This window comes from Bos indicus, chromosome 19 (assembly GCF_029378745.1).
Source record: "Bos indicus isolate NIAB-ARS_2022 breed Sahiwal x Tharparkar chromosome 19, NIAB-ARS_B.indTharparkar_mat_pri_1.0, whole genome shotgun sequence".
NCBI lineage: Eukaryota > Metazoa > Chordata > Mammalia > Artiodactyla > Bovidae > Bos > Bos indicus.
This window is the reverse complement of record NC_091778.1, coordinates 47162079-47175988: the sequence shown is the minus strand read 5'-3', so window position 1 is coordinate 47175988 and position 13910 is coordinate 47162079. Positions and strand designations below refer to the sequence as shown.

Below are 13910 nucleotides of genomic sequence, written 5' to 3'. Positions count from 1 at the left end.
GCCATGCATGTGACAATACAAGTCAAGTGCAGTTCTGGTGACTTAGAAAATACCACAGTGTTTTTGCCATTAAATTAGGAACTTGTTGTCTAGAGGCCATCTTTATCCCTTTTCATAGGTTTTTCTACTCTTTGTTTTCTGAGAGTCCCTACAATTCTAGGACATCTGATCTGTGCTTCCTGTCCTGTGTGCTCAGTCGCTCGGTCATGTCCAACTCTTTGAGACCCCAGGGAGTGTATCCCACCAGGCTCCTCTGTCCATGGGATTCTCTAGGTAAGAATATTGGAGTGGGTTGCCATTTCCTCTTCCAGGGGATCTTCCCGACCTAGGGCTTGAACAGGCATCTCCTGTGTTGGCAGGTGGATTCTTTTACCACTGAGCCACCTTTTGGGGAGGAGGAAAATAATCTGATTCCTCCAAGTTACACACAGGATGAACAAACATACAAGAAAATGAGTTCACTGAGATCAGAGTAAAGATCAGTAAACACCTCTTTCCACTGAAGAAAAAAAAAAGGGCACCAGAGTCTGAAACATACTCAGAGGAACCCTCGTCAATGCAGGCTGTGCACGAAATCCAGGGCTCTCTTCAGCTGTGGCCCCAGGGACATTTTGGGAGTGGGTATCCCTGCCCTGTGACAGGGTCCAAGGATGCTCAGGATGAAGCTGCATCATACGATTCTGTTACCAACACTTCAATTCCTCAGCTCAAGAGAAAAAGCAAAAGTAATTAGAAACCTCCTTGTAAAAGACCATTTGCAAGTAAACAGCCCTGTGCTTTCCTTTTCATCCTGTGGCTTATTGTTCAGACAGTATTTTCCAGCAAGCCATGAAATGTTGATTGATAAGCAATATCCCAGGGACAAAGAATGTCTAAGCACCTTATACTAGTGATTTAAAGGTTAGTGCAAAAGGGCTGCAAAGGATACGATTTTATTTAGGAAAATCTAGTTTTAAAAAAGTACAATGAAACTAACGATATTACAGATATGATTCAGATTACTTGCATCTTAATTTAAATATTTATCCCATCTCTTCCAGATCTTGTTGAAAAAGATTAGTTAGTAATCTTCTATTAAGTAAAAATATGTGTTTGCATTTAGTTAACATGTTAGAATGAAGGCATCTTAAAGATGTGCACCTCCACGTCCTAATCCCCTTGTTACTTTATGCAGGATTAGGGTTGCAGATGGAATTAAGGTTGCTAATCAGTTGACTTTAAGATTATTCTGGATTATCCAGGTGTAATCACAAGGGCCCATGTGAAAGATGGAGGTAGGGGAGTGGTGTCAGAGTGATGGGACTTGAGACTCAACCAGTCAAGCTGACTTTGAAGATGGAAGGGACCATGAGCCAAGGAAGTTGGAAAAGGCAAGAAATTCTGCCCTAGACCCTCCAGAAAGAAATGCAGCCTGCCATCACCTTGATTTTAGCCCTGTAACACTCCTGTCGGACCTCTGACACCTCCACAACTGTCAGATAAAATAACTCTCAGATAAAATAACTTAGTTTAAGCCACTAAGTCTGTGGTAGTTTGTTACCGAAGCAAACAGAAAACTACCAGTTAATTTCTGTAAGTCTGTTCATTAATGTGGACCAGCACGTTCATAACAACTTGCTTCTGGGAAAACGGAGGAAAGAAATGGACACGGATGGCGCACCCGCCATGTGGCAGGCATCACGCCAGGCCCTGTGGCGTGGACCTCCGCACGGTCTCCCCCACCCTCGGGCAGGCCTGCACTGACAGCTCCAGCGTGCAGCCAATGGCTCTGAACCTCCAGGAGGTTGAGGTGCTGTCTAAGGGTTCAGCTGGTAAAGTGGTGGAGCCAGGCTGTGAATCAGGTTTGCTTGCCTCCAGAACACTTTCTATTTTTCTTTTGCCCATGCTGTGTGGCATCCAGGATCTTAGCTCCCAGACCAGGGACTGAACTCGAGCCCCACTGAAGTGGAAGCATGGAATCGTAACCACTGGACCATCAGGAATGTCCCAAAGAGTGCTTTCTATTTCATGGAAATAGAAATAGACTCAAGTTAAAGGGTACAGAAGCCCACAGGGCCTGCTCTGTCCGACTGTGCACATGGATGCCCCAGTGTGGTGGCCACATCCTCTCCATGTGCCCTGCGGGGCCCCTCCTCCCTTTTCTCTCCCCTGTCAGCACCCACCACCTTCCCAGAGGGAATGGGGTTGGAGACCAGGGCAGAGGTGGAGGGGGCTTCTCCCCAGAGCTCTGGTCCTTCCAGGGCCCCACCCTCTGCACTGTCCATTGGAGTAGCACAGAGACAGACATAGTAAAATGGACCGTGGTCTGTGCTGCAACTGCAGGAGCAGAGTCTGACCCATAAACCACACTGATGACAGCCCATGGAGGCGCTCTCATACCACACACATATTTACAGACTAGGAGTGGGCGTGCGCGGAACAGGGAAGGCTCCTTTGCCACTCTGAATGGTGGACTGGATGGAAGAACGCTGGTCTCTCAAGTGGGGAGAGATGGAACTGAACCATCTCTCTGGGCATCTCACACCCACTAGACAACCCCAAACACGCATGCGCCATGTAACCAGGTAGCTCTCGCTACCTCCTGAGCGTTCAGGTAACACATCTGAGATTTGCTCTGGGCGCAAATGTGGGTAGTTAATGATGCGAGGAGGGGAGAGCCTGTTCCAATCAAAGGACAGAATTCAGTTAATTAAGAGCAACGTCTTGTGCTTTAAAAGGCACACATTCAGACCCATCCATTAGTCTCTTCGGTTTAAGATGACTTTTAAATCAAAGCTGTCAAGCTGAGGCTGTAAGAAGCATCTATTATTAACAGACAGAGAGAAAAGTGGGCTAAGTGAAGGCTCACCAGTCGTCACATGCTTGGTGGCGGATTTGGGAGCCAATTCAGACATGTCAGCTGTGTCATAAATAAAGTTTATAGCAGCTTTCAGTGTATAAAATGCATTACCGATGCTGAGCTCAGGGGCTGTGTCTATCAGCACCATGCCCATGCATGTGTACATATGCCCTGCAGTCCCAAAGGCAAACCTCTGGGCAGGAGGGTGAGTCAGGCCGGGAGAGGATGCTCTAAACAGGACAGAGCCATCCTACTGAGGCAGCCATGGGTGAGCAGTTAGGGGAAACTCAGGGACCAGGGTAGTGAGCAGATTATGAGAAAGGCAGGTACCAGCCCCCACCAGGGGGCAGAGGTGGCCCCTGCCCTTGGATATACTCAGTCTGGCCAGAGAGATACATAGGCAAATACTGAGTGACATGGGGTAATTGCAGAGCAACGCTATGGTCAACTCCATTTTTGGAATGCTGCCTCCCATGGGTGGGGGCTCCAGGATGGAAGACTTCTTGAGGTCTAGTTTGGGAGGGGAGACAAAGAGATAAATACTGATCAAGGCCATGGGTCAGAAGAGAGAAGGCAAATTGCCTTGTGCCCCAAGAATGTGATTCTATGAGCTGAGTATGGAATACGTGCAGAGACAAAGCTGTAGCCCCCGAAAAGAGTTGGGGGTCGAGAAGGCTCAGGGAGGCTCTGGAAAGAATGTGAGCTTGAGGGACTTCTCTGGCGGTCCAGTGGTTAAGACTTTGCTTTCCAATGCAGGGGCTGAGGGTTCGATCACTGGCAGGGAGTTAAGATCCCACATGCCTCGGGGCCAAAAAACTAAAACACAAAACAGAAGCAATCTTGTAACAGATTCAATAAAGACTTTAAAAATGGTCCACATCAAAAAACGCCTTTTAATAAAAGGTGAGCTTGAGCTAAGAGTTGAAGGGAAGGCAGGCTTAGAGGGACAAACTCTTTCCTTGGGGCTGGTGAGGGATAGAGACAGGGTTATTATCAGGCAAAGTGGGGGTCATCACCAGGCAAAGGGACATCATTGATCAAAGGGGTGATGCTTCAGAGACAAGACATTTTGGGGGAGTTTAGCTCTGAGAGTTGAGGCCAGAAGCCAAGTAGGAGCCAACATCAGGGGAACAGCTCCCAACAGGCTTCTCTGTGGCAGCCTTGCTAGTTGGAATTTAACAAAGAACAAAAAGCATGCATCCTGCACATTTGGCTCTGGGGAAAGTGTTGGAGCTGTTAATTCCTGCAGAGTCCAAATTCCTGCACCGCGTCTAAGTTCCACCGGGGTGGTAAGTAGACTACCCTGGCTGTGTGCCCACGTCTGACCCCCTTCCAGGGTGATCCCTGGATCAGAAGCAGCAGCAGGTTACATAACCAAGCCATGAGGAGCCCTTGGCCAGAACCTCCTCATTAGAAAAGGCTGCAGCAGCAAAAAGGTTTGTGAGGAAAATGAGGGGGTTGGGGCAAGAAGGAGAGGGAACAGTTGGGGTCGAGGGTTGAGAGAGGAGACAGCATCATGGCGCCTAGGAGGGGGGGGGCCCAGAGTCACCCCAGGGAATGGAATGCCCTTTTGAAGAGACAGTTCTCAGCACATCATTCGTTGTTAAGGTCAGCAAACCCTAGGTAATTCTTTGATGGTCCAGTGGTTAGGACTCCGTGCTCTCACTGCCGAGGGGAGGACCCAGTTTCCATCCTTGGTCAGGGAATTAAAATAGAGTAAGTTGCAGGGCATGGACAAAAATAAAAGAAACAAATAAATAAGCAGGTTGGCAAGCCCTACAACAATTAGTTTTCAAATTCTGGTAAAGGGCTCCTGGGCACAGTGACCTTCCCTAGAGAGGTCAGCTCTGGGAGGCTGCCACTGCATGCAGTTACCTCCTCAATCTCGCTTACCTCTTTCCAACAAGAAAAGCAGAAGAACATGCATAATTATCTAAATAGAAGTGTGCTCTTTGTTTTTCCCAATTATTATTATTTTTTTCTTTTTTTGTGTGTGCTCAGTCGTGCCTGACTCTTTGCAACCCCATGGACTGTAGCCCACCAGGCTCCTCTGTTCATGGGGTTCTCCAGGCAAGAATACTGGAGTGGTTTGCCATGCCCTCCTCCAGGGCATTTTCCTGACCCAGGGATTGAACCTGTGTCTCTTGCATCTCCTGCATTGGCAGATGGATTCTTTACCACTGAGCCACCTGGGAAGCCCTGCTTTTCCCAATTATTAACCTGTGATTGTTAAATATCTGGAAGGATCAGCAGTCCTTCTAAGAGCCTCTGAGGCTGACCGTTCTCACCCTCGGGCTCAGGGTCCATCTTCTGTCTGGTAAAGAGATGATTCCACTTTGCAGAGGAGGCAAAAGAGAAGCTGAGCAAGTTGCCCAAAGTCGCCTGGCTGCTCAATAGCCAAGTAAGGCAAGATATTAGCTTCTGCCTGTGACATTGTTTTAATTTAGTAGAGAGCTCCGTTGGCTGTACCACAGGCTCAGAAAGCAGCTGTCCATTTTCCAAAGGTTTCCAGATTGACTTTACATCGATGGAGACGTGCTCCAGCCATGCTTGTTCTGTGCTGCCTGCAATCTCTAGCCAGCGGCTGTCAGCAAGCAAAAGGCTAGGAGGCACCTATAGGACTCACATTCTCAACCATATGTCTGGTATCATCTGGGCAATTGTCCAAGAAAAGGGTTGTGTTTTTAAAAGTTAAAGTAAAACCCAAAACATAAACTACTCTGCAGAAAAGAATACATGCATCATTAGATCCAACACACCCCACTGAAATATCCTAATGAGCACCAAGGATCATAAATTAAAGAAACAAATGAATAATGCAAAGTATAAACAACAAATAAAACCTTTCTCTGAATTCAGAATAAATCTACTGCAAGTGGCTGGAGATGATAATATTATTCCTAAGAAAAACCTGCTAGGATTTAGTTCAAGCTCATTTTGTAGCTCAATTGCTCATGTCAACCTTCTCAAACCTAACATTTTATTGCTTGTCTATTTTTTTTAAAGGAAATCCACAGGGACTGGGCTTCCCTGGTGGCTCAGTGGTATAGAATCTGCCTACAATGCAAGAGACACAGGACACACGGGTTCGATCCTGGGTTGGAAAGATCTTCTGAAGGAGGGCATGGCAACCCACTCCCGTATTCTTGCCTGGAGAACCCCATGAACAAGGCTACAGTCCATGGGGTCGCAAAGAGTCAGATATGACTGAAGCGACTGAGCACACACGCACACATGCACGCACATAGGGACTTCCCTAGTGATCCAGTGGCAGACTCCTAGCTCCCAGTGCAGGGGGCCCGGGGTTCAATCCGTAGTCAGGGAGCTAGATCCACAGGCCACAACTAACAGTTCGAATGCCACAAGTAAAGATCCCACATACCATAACTAAGACCTGGTGCAGCCAAAGAAATAAATAAATGCTTTTTTTAAAAAAGAAAAAAAAAAACCCTCAAACCACACATACACACAAAAGGAAATACACATATCAGTGCAAAAGTTCCATCAGAAACACGTTAGGATGCAGGGACTCTGAGGAGCTCGAGGAGAGCTGGTCCTGTCCAGAGACAAGCTCTAGGGACCTGGGATCTAGCAAGCGGACTAACCTTTTCTGAACACACAAGCATTGCCTCAGTTTCCTCAGTCCTCGGAGGATTGCCAGAGATGTTCTATCATCTCACTTCAGCTCCACCAGGAGGACCAGGGCCTGGATATGATCCTGGGACCATGCTTAGGGTGGAGGGAGGGCTGCACAGGACAAGCTAGAAAAGGGTGGACGGACTGTAGAGAATTCAAAAACAATAATAAAACTGATGAGAAGTCAGCCTGCCTCCTATGAGCATCATGTGTTGGAAATCCTCAACAACATCAGTGATAACATTCTCCTCCCTGAAAAATGTCTTTATGGTCTAGGCTACGAACAACCGGTGCCAATGATCTTGAGTGTCAATAATACATATGTATGTTCAAATTCGCACATGTGAAAACCAGTCCTTCCTTGTCTTCTCCGTGGAAGTCATCTGGAGAATTCCAAGTTACTCAGTCGGCCTCAACATATTCTGAGTCGGCTCCATATGGCTGTTGGGAAGAAATCCTTAACAGTTCAGCATTTCGAGCCTGTTTCAGGAGACTTTTGCGTTTCCAACCTTAAATACGTCTGCATTTAAGCAGTAGGTTGTGAATTTGAATAGTGGTAGCACCATGATCATAAGGAAGCTGAATTATTTCAATCCTGTCATTCCATATGGCCACCTGGAGATTTTGTGTTTAAAACTGAAAACAGTGAGGGTTTCCCTGGTGGTCCAGTGGTTAAGAATCCACCTTTCAATGCAAGGAACACCAGTTTGATCCCTGGTCTGGGAAGATCCCACATGCCATGGAGCAACTGAGTCCATGCACCACAACTATGGAAGCTTGCATTATAGAGCCTGTGTGTCTACAAGAGAAGCCCCCACAGTAAGAAGCCCCCACACTGCAACTAGAGAAAGCCCACGTGCAGCAACAAGACCCACCACAGACAAAAAGTAAAACGAATAAATTTCAAAAAAATAAGTAAATAAAATTGAAAACAGTGAGACTGCGTGTGAACGGCAAAGTATATTATTTTTGCTTAGTACATACAATGTTTACTCCATATGTGACATATTTTATTGAGTTTGTAGAGTATTTTTTTTATGGAAATTTATTCTTTTAAAATTGTGAGTTGTAACTTTTAAAACTAAAGAATTAAGAAAATAAAGCTGTGTATCAGTGGTACGACTTAGTATTAATAGTTTTGAAAGTATAGGCAATTTTTACAGATGTCTCGCTTTTATTAAAGTTCACCTATTAGTACCAAATGATAATTTACATAAAATATCATTATATCAGGCTACAACCGAAGAATCAAACTCATTAGATGAAAAAAAATTTTAATAAATTCTTGTGCTTTTTCCCCCCCTCCATTTTTTTATACTATAGTATTCACTTTTATTTAAAAAAAATCATGGTGGGAAGTCCCTGGTGGTTCAGTGGTTAGGACTCTGTGCTGTCACTGCTGAGGTCCCAGGTTGAATCCCTGGTCAGGGAACTATGATCATACAAGCCATGAGGTGTGGCTAAAAAAAAAAAAAAAAATCCTGGCATAATTATTATACGTACAGAGTTCAAAAAATATTTTAATATCTGTGTTTCTTTTCTGGCCATTATGGCTGCTTCACTTCATGATTATTTCTGAACATAATTTTATCACATAAAGGAGGGGACAGTTAAATGGCTGGGTGTCAAGGGGCTTGGTACCTCTCTTCTGAAAAGTGGCATATGATGGTGGGCAAACCCCTTCAATCAACTAGCTCCGATCACCCACAGATCTACAAGAGAGGGAAGATTAATTTCTGCCCTAACCCTAACCCTGATGTTCCTTTCTCTAAACACCACCTTACCCAGCAGCCACAGTGACAGTGTATTCTAGAATCTAAGGCAATGATGTGAAGGTTTGTGACGGCTTCTCAGGGCCAGGGATGAGCGATCCGAGCAGGGCCAGCAGAGGGTGATGCTCCCGGTGAGGTCTGGCCCCTGTCCAGCCCCGAAACCAGAGGCTGGCCCTCACAGCAGCCAGAGCCTGTGGTCCCTGCAGCCATGACCTACTTCCCAGTCCACCAGCTGAGAACCGGGCAGCCATGACAAAGCAAAATTAAGTGGATTTGAAGTGAGCCCAGGCTAAAAAAAAGTCTGAGCAGTGTGCAACTTTTTCTGGGGATGGGAGGCAGGTGTCATGGAGAGAGGAAGAGTTTAATTTTGGAAATTAAAAAATTAATTGGGGGGGGGGTCATAGAAATAATAGGCTTTGAAGCTGAAAGATCTGGGCTCAAATCTGGTTCTGCAATTTATTGGCTGTGTGATCTTGAGCAAGTAACAGTCATTCTGAGCTTCAGCTTCCTTATCCATAATGTGGGGCATATACAACCCCACCTCTAGAGGCTGACCCAAGATGAAGCCAAACCTCTGTTTTCGGAGTACTGGGTACCATCTTAGTTCTCTCTCCTTCAGTTTTCGATGATGACATAAAATATTCTACAGATAGAGCCAAAGCCTGGTAGGGCCTAGGCATCCCACTTCAGGGCTGCCTGATGATCAGGCAAAGAAACCTCTTTGAGAGTCAAGAGTATGCCAAACTTTATCCAGGAAGAAACTTTGCTTGCCAGAGGGTGGATAGCCTGCCAGTAGGGACTGAGTACCTATTACCAATTGCCCTGGGAGCCCAGACTTCAGAGCTCTGTCAGCAGCTAACAAAGGCCAGGTAATCCTGGCATTTTAAATAAACATGTGCAAACTGTGGGTCAGTCAGTCAGTTCAGTCGCTCAGTCGTGTCTGACTCTTTGTGACCCCATAAATCATAGCATGCCAGGCCTCCCTGTCCATCACCAACTCCTGGAGTTCACTCAAACTCACGTCCATCGAGTCAGTGATGCCATCCAGCCATCTCATCCTCTGTCGTCTCCTTTTCCTCCTGCCCCCAATCCCTCCCAGCATCAGAGTCTTTTCCAATGAGTCAACTCTTCACATGAGGTGGCCAAAGTACTGGAGTTTCAGCTTCAGCATCATTCCTTCCAAAGAACACCCAGGACTGATCTCCTTCAGAATGGACTAGTTGGATCTCTTTGCAGTCCAAGGGACTCTCAAGAGTCTTCTCCAACACCACAGTTCAAAAGCATCAATTCTTCGGTGCTCAGCTTTCTTCACAGTCCAACTCTCACATCCATACATGACTACTGGAAAAACCATAGCCTTGACTAGACAAACCTTTGTTGGCAAAGTAATGTCTCTGCTTTTTAATATAAGGATAAATCACCAGAACACTCTATACCTAGGATTAGGAGACTGGATTGCAGGTGGGAGAGAATAATAAGGAAAGAAGGAAGGTCTAAGCTGTGATTTAAAAATAATGAAGGTTTTGTTTTTGTTTTCTGGTAGAATATTTATTGAGATCTTTCTATAAACCTCTACTAAACAGGACACAAGACTAGAGGTACCGATGGCCGTTTTACTACCATCTGAGGAAGGCTAAGACCCCGGTTCGATTCCTGGGTCAGGAAGATCCCCTTGAGAAGGGATAGGCTACCCACTCCAGTATTCTTGGGCTTCCTTGGTGGCTCAGCTGGTAAAGAATCCACCTGCAATGCAGGAGACCTGGGTTTGATCCCTGGGTTGGGAAGATCCCCTGGATAAGGGAATGGGTACCCACTCCAGTATTCTGGCCTGGAGTATTCCATGGACTGTATAGTCCATGGGGTCACAAAGAGTTGGACACAACTGAGCAACTTTCACTGCAGACTGGGGAAGGCTATTCAGAGAACGTAGAGCCAAGAGAGGGTGCATTCCAGGTTCTTGTTGATTTCATTTGGATGACTGGATCCAGTCATACCTGTGAGATCTATCCCTGACTTTTTAAAATCTGGAAACCAATAAACTATCTTTTGTGTTTATGTCAGTTTCTTTGGGCTTTAGATGTTTGCAATTAAAAGAAAAATACACCCTGGCTGAAACTTGAAATCCTCTAATGCCTCCCTCCACCTAAAGTTGGGCTTCGCAGGTAGCTCTGCTGCTGCTGCTAAGTCACTTCAGTCATGTCGGACTCTGTGTGACCCCGTAGACGGCAGCCCACCAGGCTCCCCCGTCCCTGGGATTCTCCAGGCAAGAATACTGGAGTCTGCCAATGCAGGAGACATAAGAGATGTGGGTTTGATCCCTGGGTCACGAAGATCCCCTACAGAAGGGCATGACAAACCACTCCAATGTTCTTGCCTGGAGAATCCCCTGGACAGAGGAGCCTGGCAGGCTATGATTGATGGGGTGGCAAAGAGTTGGACACAACTGAAGCGACTTAGCATGCATGCAAACCTAAAGTTACCTATAGTAACTTCTTGTCTGTAGAGTGGATATAAATCACAGACTTCTCAGTCACTGGGCCTGTCCCATGTAGATGCATAATGAAGTTTGGTTGAAATTAAATATGATATTAACACATTATAACCTAGCTAAACATTCTTAGCTTCCTGTCTTTTGGAGGAGTTTGGGGAGATTAAAGTTTTAGAGATTGATTTATTCATTCAAGAAAAGTTGAGTATTAAGCACAATGCAGGTCAGTGGTTCAACCTTGTGCATTAAAATTCCCTATGGTGCTGTACAGAGATACCTATTGCTGGCTGGGCCCACTTCAAATTAGAATTCATATGGCCTGGGGTACGGCCTGGCCATGAAGAGTTTTAAAAGCTCCTCAGGTGATTTCTCGGGACTTTCTTGGTAGTCCAGTGGCTAAGACTCCAAACTCCCAATGCAGGGGACCCAGATTCGATCCCTAGTCAAGGAACTAGAGCCCACAAGCTACAACTAATACCGCAGCTAGAGATCCTGCATGCTGCAATGAAGACGGAAGATCCTGCATGCTGCCACTAGGACCCAGCGCAGACAAACAAATACAAGCTCCTCGGGCAATTCTAATGTGTAATTAAGGTGGGCAATCGGGACCATAGCAGTGACACAGACATGACCTCACTTTTGCGAAGGCACCTCATGAAAGAGACAGTCAACAATCCAAGTGTCACAAGAAAAGGATGGCAGGTCACATGAGTCCAAGATGGGCACTTGTTAGTCTTGGGGGTGGGGGTTGAAGAAAACTTCCCTGAACAAATGATGCTTATACTGAGACATGAGGGACAAGTTCAAGTGAACAAGGTGAAGGGAGAGGGTAGGAAGGAACATTCCATGCAGAGGGAAGAGTGCACGCAAGGGCCCTGAGGCAGGAAACTGCAGAGTTTTCAAGGAACTAAAAGATGACCCATAAGGCTGGAAGATGAGGGAAGTGGTGGTGCCAGAGGTGTGAAGCCACTGGAATTTGGGACTTTTTTGCTACTGCAGCATAAACCTGACTTCACTGACTAATACAAGGATTTTAGTTGAAAGACAGTGGATGGAGTCCAGCTTGGATTCAGCTAAGGAGAGCAGATATGTGGGGAGAAAATGGAAAAGTGCCAGTGATGCTTTAAAAAAAGCCTGTCTGGGAAGAGGAGGACAGAAATAGGGTGATGGGCTGAGGGGGCATTATTTTGCTTTAAAGAGGGGACTCACTTAAACCTCCTAAATGCCAACAGGAAGGAGTCAGGAGAGGAGAGGACAGGAACAGGAGAAGGGGGAAATAAAAGCTAAGCAAGCTTCCTAAATGATGGCAAGGTGGACGAATGGAATCCAGGGCACAGGGTGGGGGAGGGCCTGGCCTTAGCAAAGTCACCCACTAGCTGCGGAACACAAAGGTGCTGAACTAGCACGTGAGATGCTTGGGCCACCGGCACAGGTCAGCTCTGCAAAATGCCTTGACCCCTGGGGGTCCTTCCTAAGACTACCAAAACCCAGTATCCCCCGCCCCAACATTCAAAGACCATTTTCCCACAACAGAAAACAAATGAAACTGTCAAATCGCATTGGTTATATTTCCAGTATTCCAAAAGAGAGTTCAAAGGTGGCCTGTACTCTCCCTTCCCCCAATCTTTTACTTTGAAAAATTCCCAACTTACAGAAAAATTGTACAAATGATACAATCAGCACCTTTATATTCTTTTCCTAGACTCACCAATTGTTAGTATTTGCAACATTTGCTTTCTCTCTGTCACTCTCTGCCTATCCATGTATAACTACACACAAAACTTAATTTTATTTTATTTTGTATTTTCTTTATTTGGCTGAGCTGGGTCTTAGTGGCAACAAGCAGGATCTTTGATCTTCATTGCGGCATGTGGGATCTAGTTCCCTGACTAGGATCCAACCTGGGCCCCCTACATTGGGAACACGGAGTATTGCCACTTGACTGCCAGAAAAGTCCCACAAAACTTAATTTTAAACAATATTTTTCTTATTGTAAAATCAACATATGGGGACCTTCCTGGTGGACCAGTGTTTAGGACTCTGCTCTCACTGCCAAGGGCCAAGGTTTGATCCCTGGTCGGGAAATTAGGATCCCACAAGCCACGTGGCTTAGCCAAAAAAAAAAAGCAACATGTATGTGAAATCAAGTACAGCAAAGTATAAAGTACTTACCTATAATCCTACCACCAGAAACATCACTATCAACATATTCACATATTTTCTTTCAGGTTTTCCCCATGCATTTTCAAAAATAGTCAAGATTATTTTGAATATGCAATTTATATCCTACTCTTTTATCAGATGTATTCTCTTGATAATTTAAAATTCCACAGACATCACTTTCTAATGGCCACCTACTATTCTACATAACTGTTTCCCAGAGATTGGCTGTGTAGCTGGCTTCTGAGATTTCCTATTATTAACAACCCTTTGATGAACACTGGAGAAGGGAATGCCAACCCCTCTCCAGTATTATAGCCTGGAGAATTCCATGGACAGAAGAGCCTGGCGGGCTTCGGTCCATGGGGTCACAAAGAGTCAGACACACTCTTCATGATTAACACACTTGATGAACATCTTAGTGTTTTTATTCTTTTCGTATTTCTCATTTTTTCCGTAAGACAGATTCCTAGAAGCAAAATTCTGGGTCACAGGGCAGCAACATTTTATAGCCTCTATTTACATCCTGCCAAACGGCTTCTTGGAAACTGGTCCAAACTTGTACTCTCACTAGCCAGACTTGAGTAAATGCTCTTGTTGAGTCGGGGAGGGGCCCAGGCACAGCTGGGAGAGGGGTGGCCCCCAAGAGGAGAACGCATCACAAATCAACTTTCACAGAGGAAACCAGGAGAGGGGGTGGAGAAACCCCAGTCTCCCCGGGCCTCCCATTTTGCCTGGCCCACTGCAGACACTTGAGACACCATTGCTCCATGAATAAACAAATCCACAAACATGTATTTCTGCATTCCCATCACGTGTCCAGCACAATAGACAAAGGAAAGAAAACAGTGAAAGTTCCCGGGGTGAACTGTGCCCATGGGGCACACAGGAGTCAAAACGAAACCCACCCCACTGCAGGCAATACAGCAAGTTTTCTTAGGACAAGCTGATCTCTGCTTAGGCTGATCATCTGTGGTCCTCCCTCCCCCACAAGACAAGCTCCAATCTCACTCAG

At 45.8% G+C, this 13910-nt stretch overlaps 1 protein-coding gene and 1 non-coding gene across 20 annotated transcripts in view; one reads left to right on the top strand and one right to left on the bottom strand.

Annotated features, from left to right (window-relative positions):
• The window catches only part of MAPT (microtubule associated protein tau), a 120637-nt gene that overhangs the window by 73924 nt on the left and 32803 nt on the right, over positions 1-13910 (bottom strand). The window lies entirely within an intron of this gene.
• TRNAD-GUC (transfer RNA aspartic acid (anticodon GUC)) lies at positions 7835-7907 on the top strand. Its single transcript has one exon. It is a non-coding gene; the product is annotated as a tRNA-Asp (tRNA).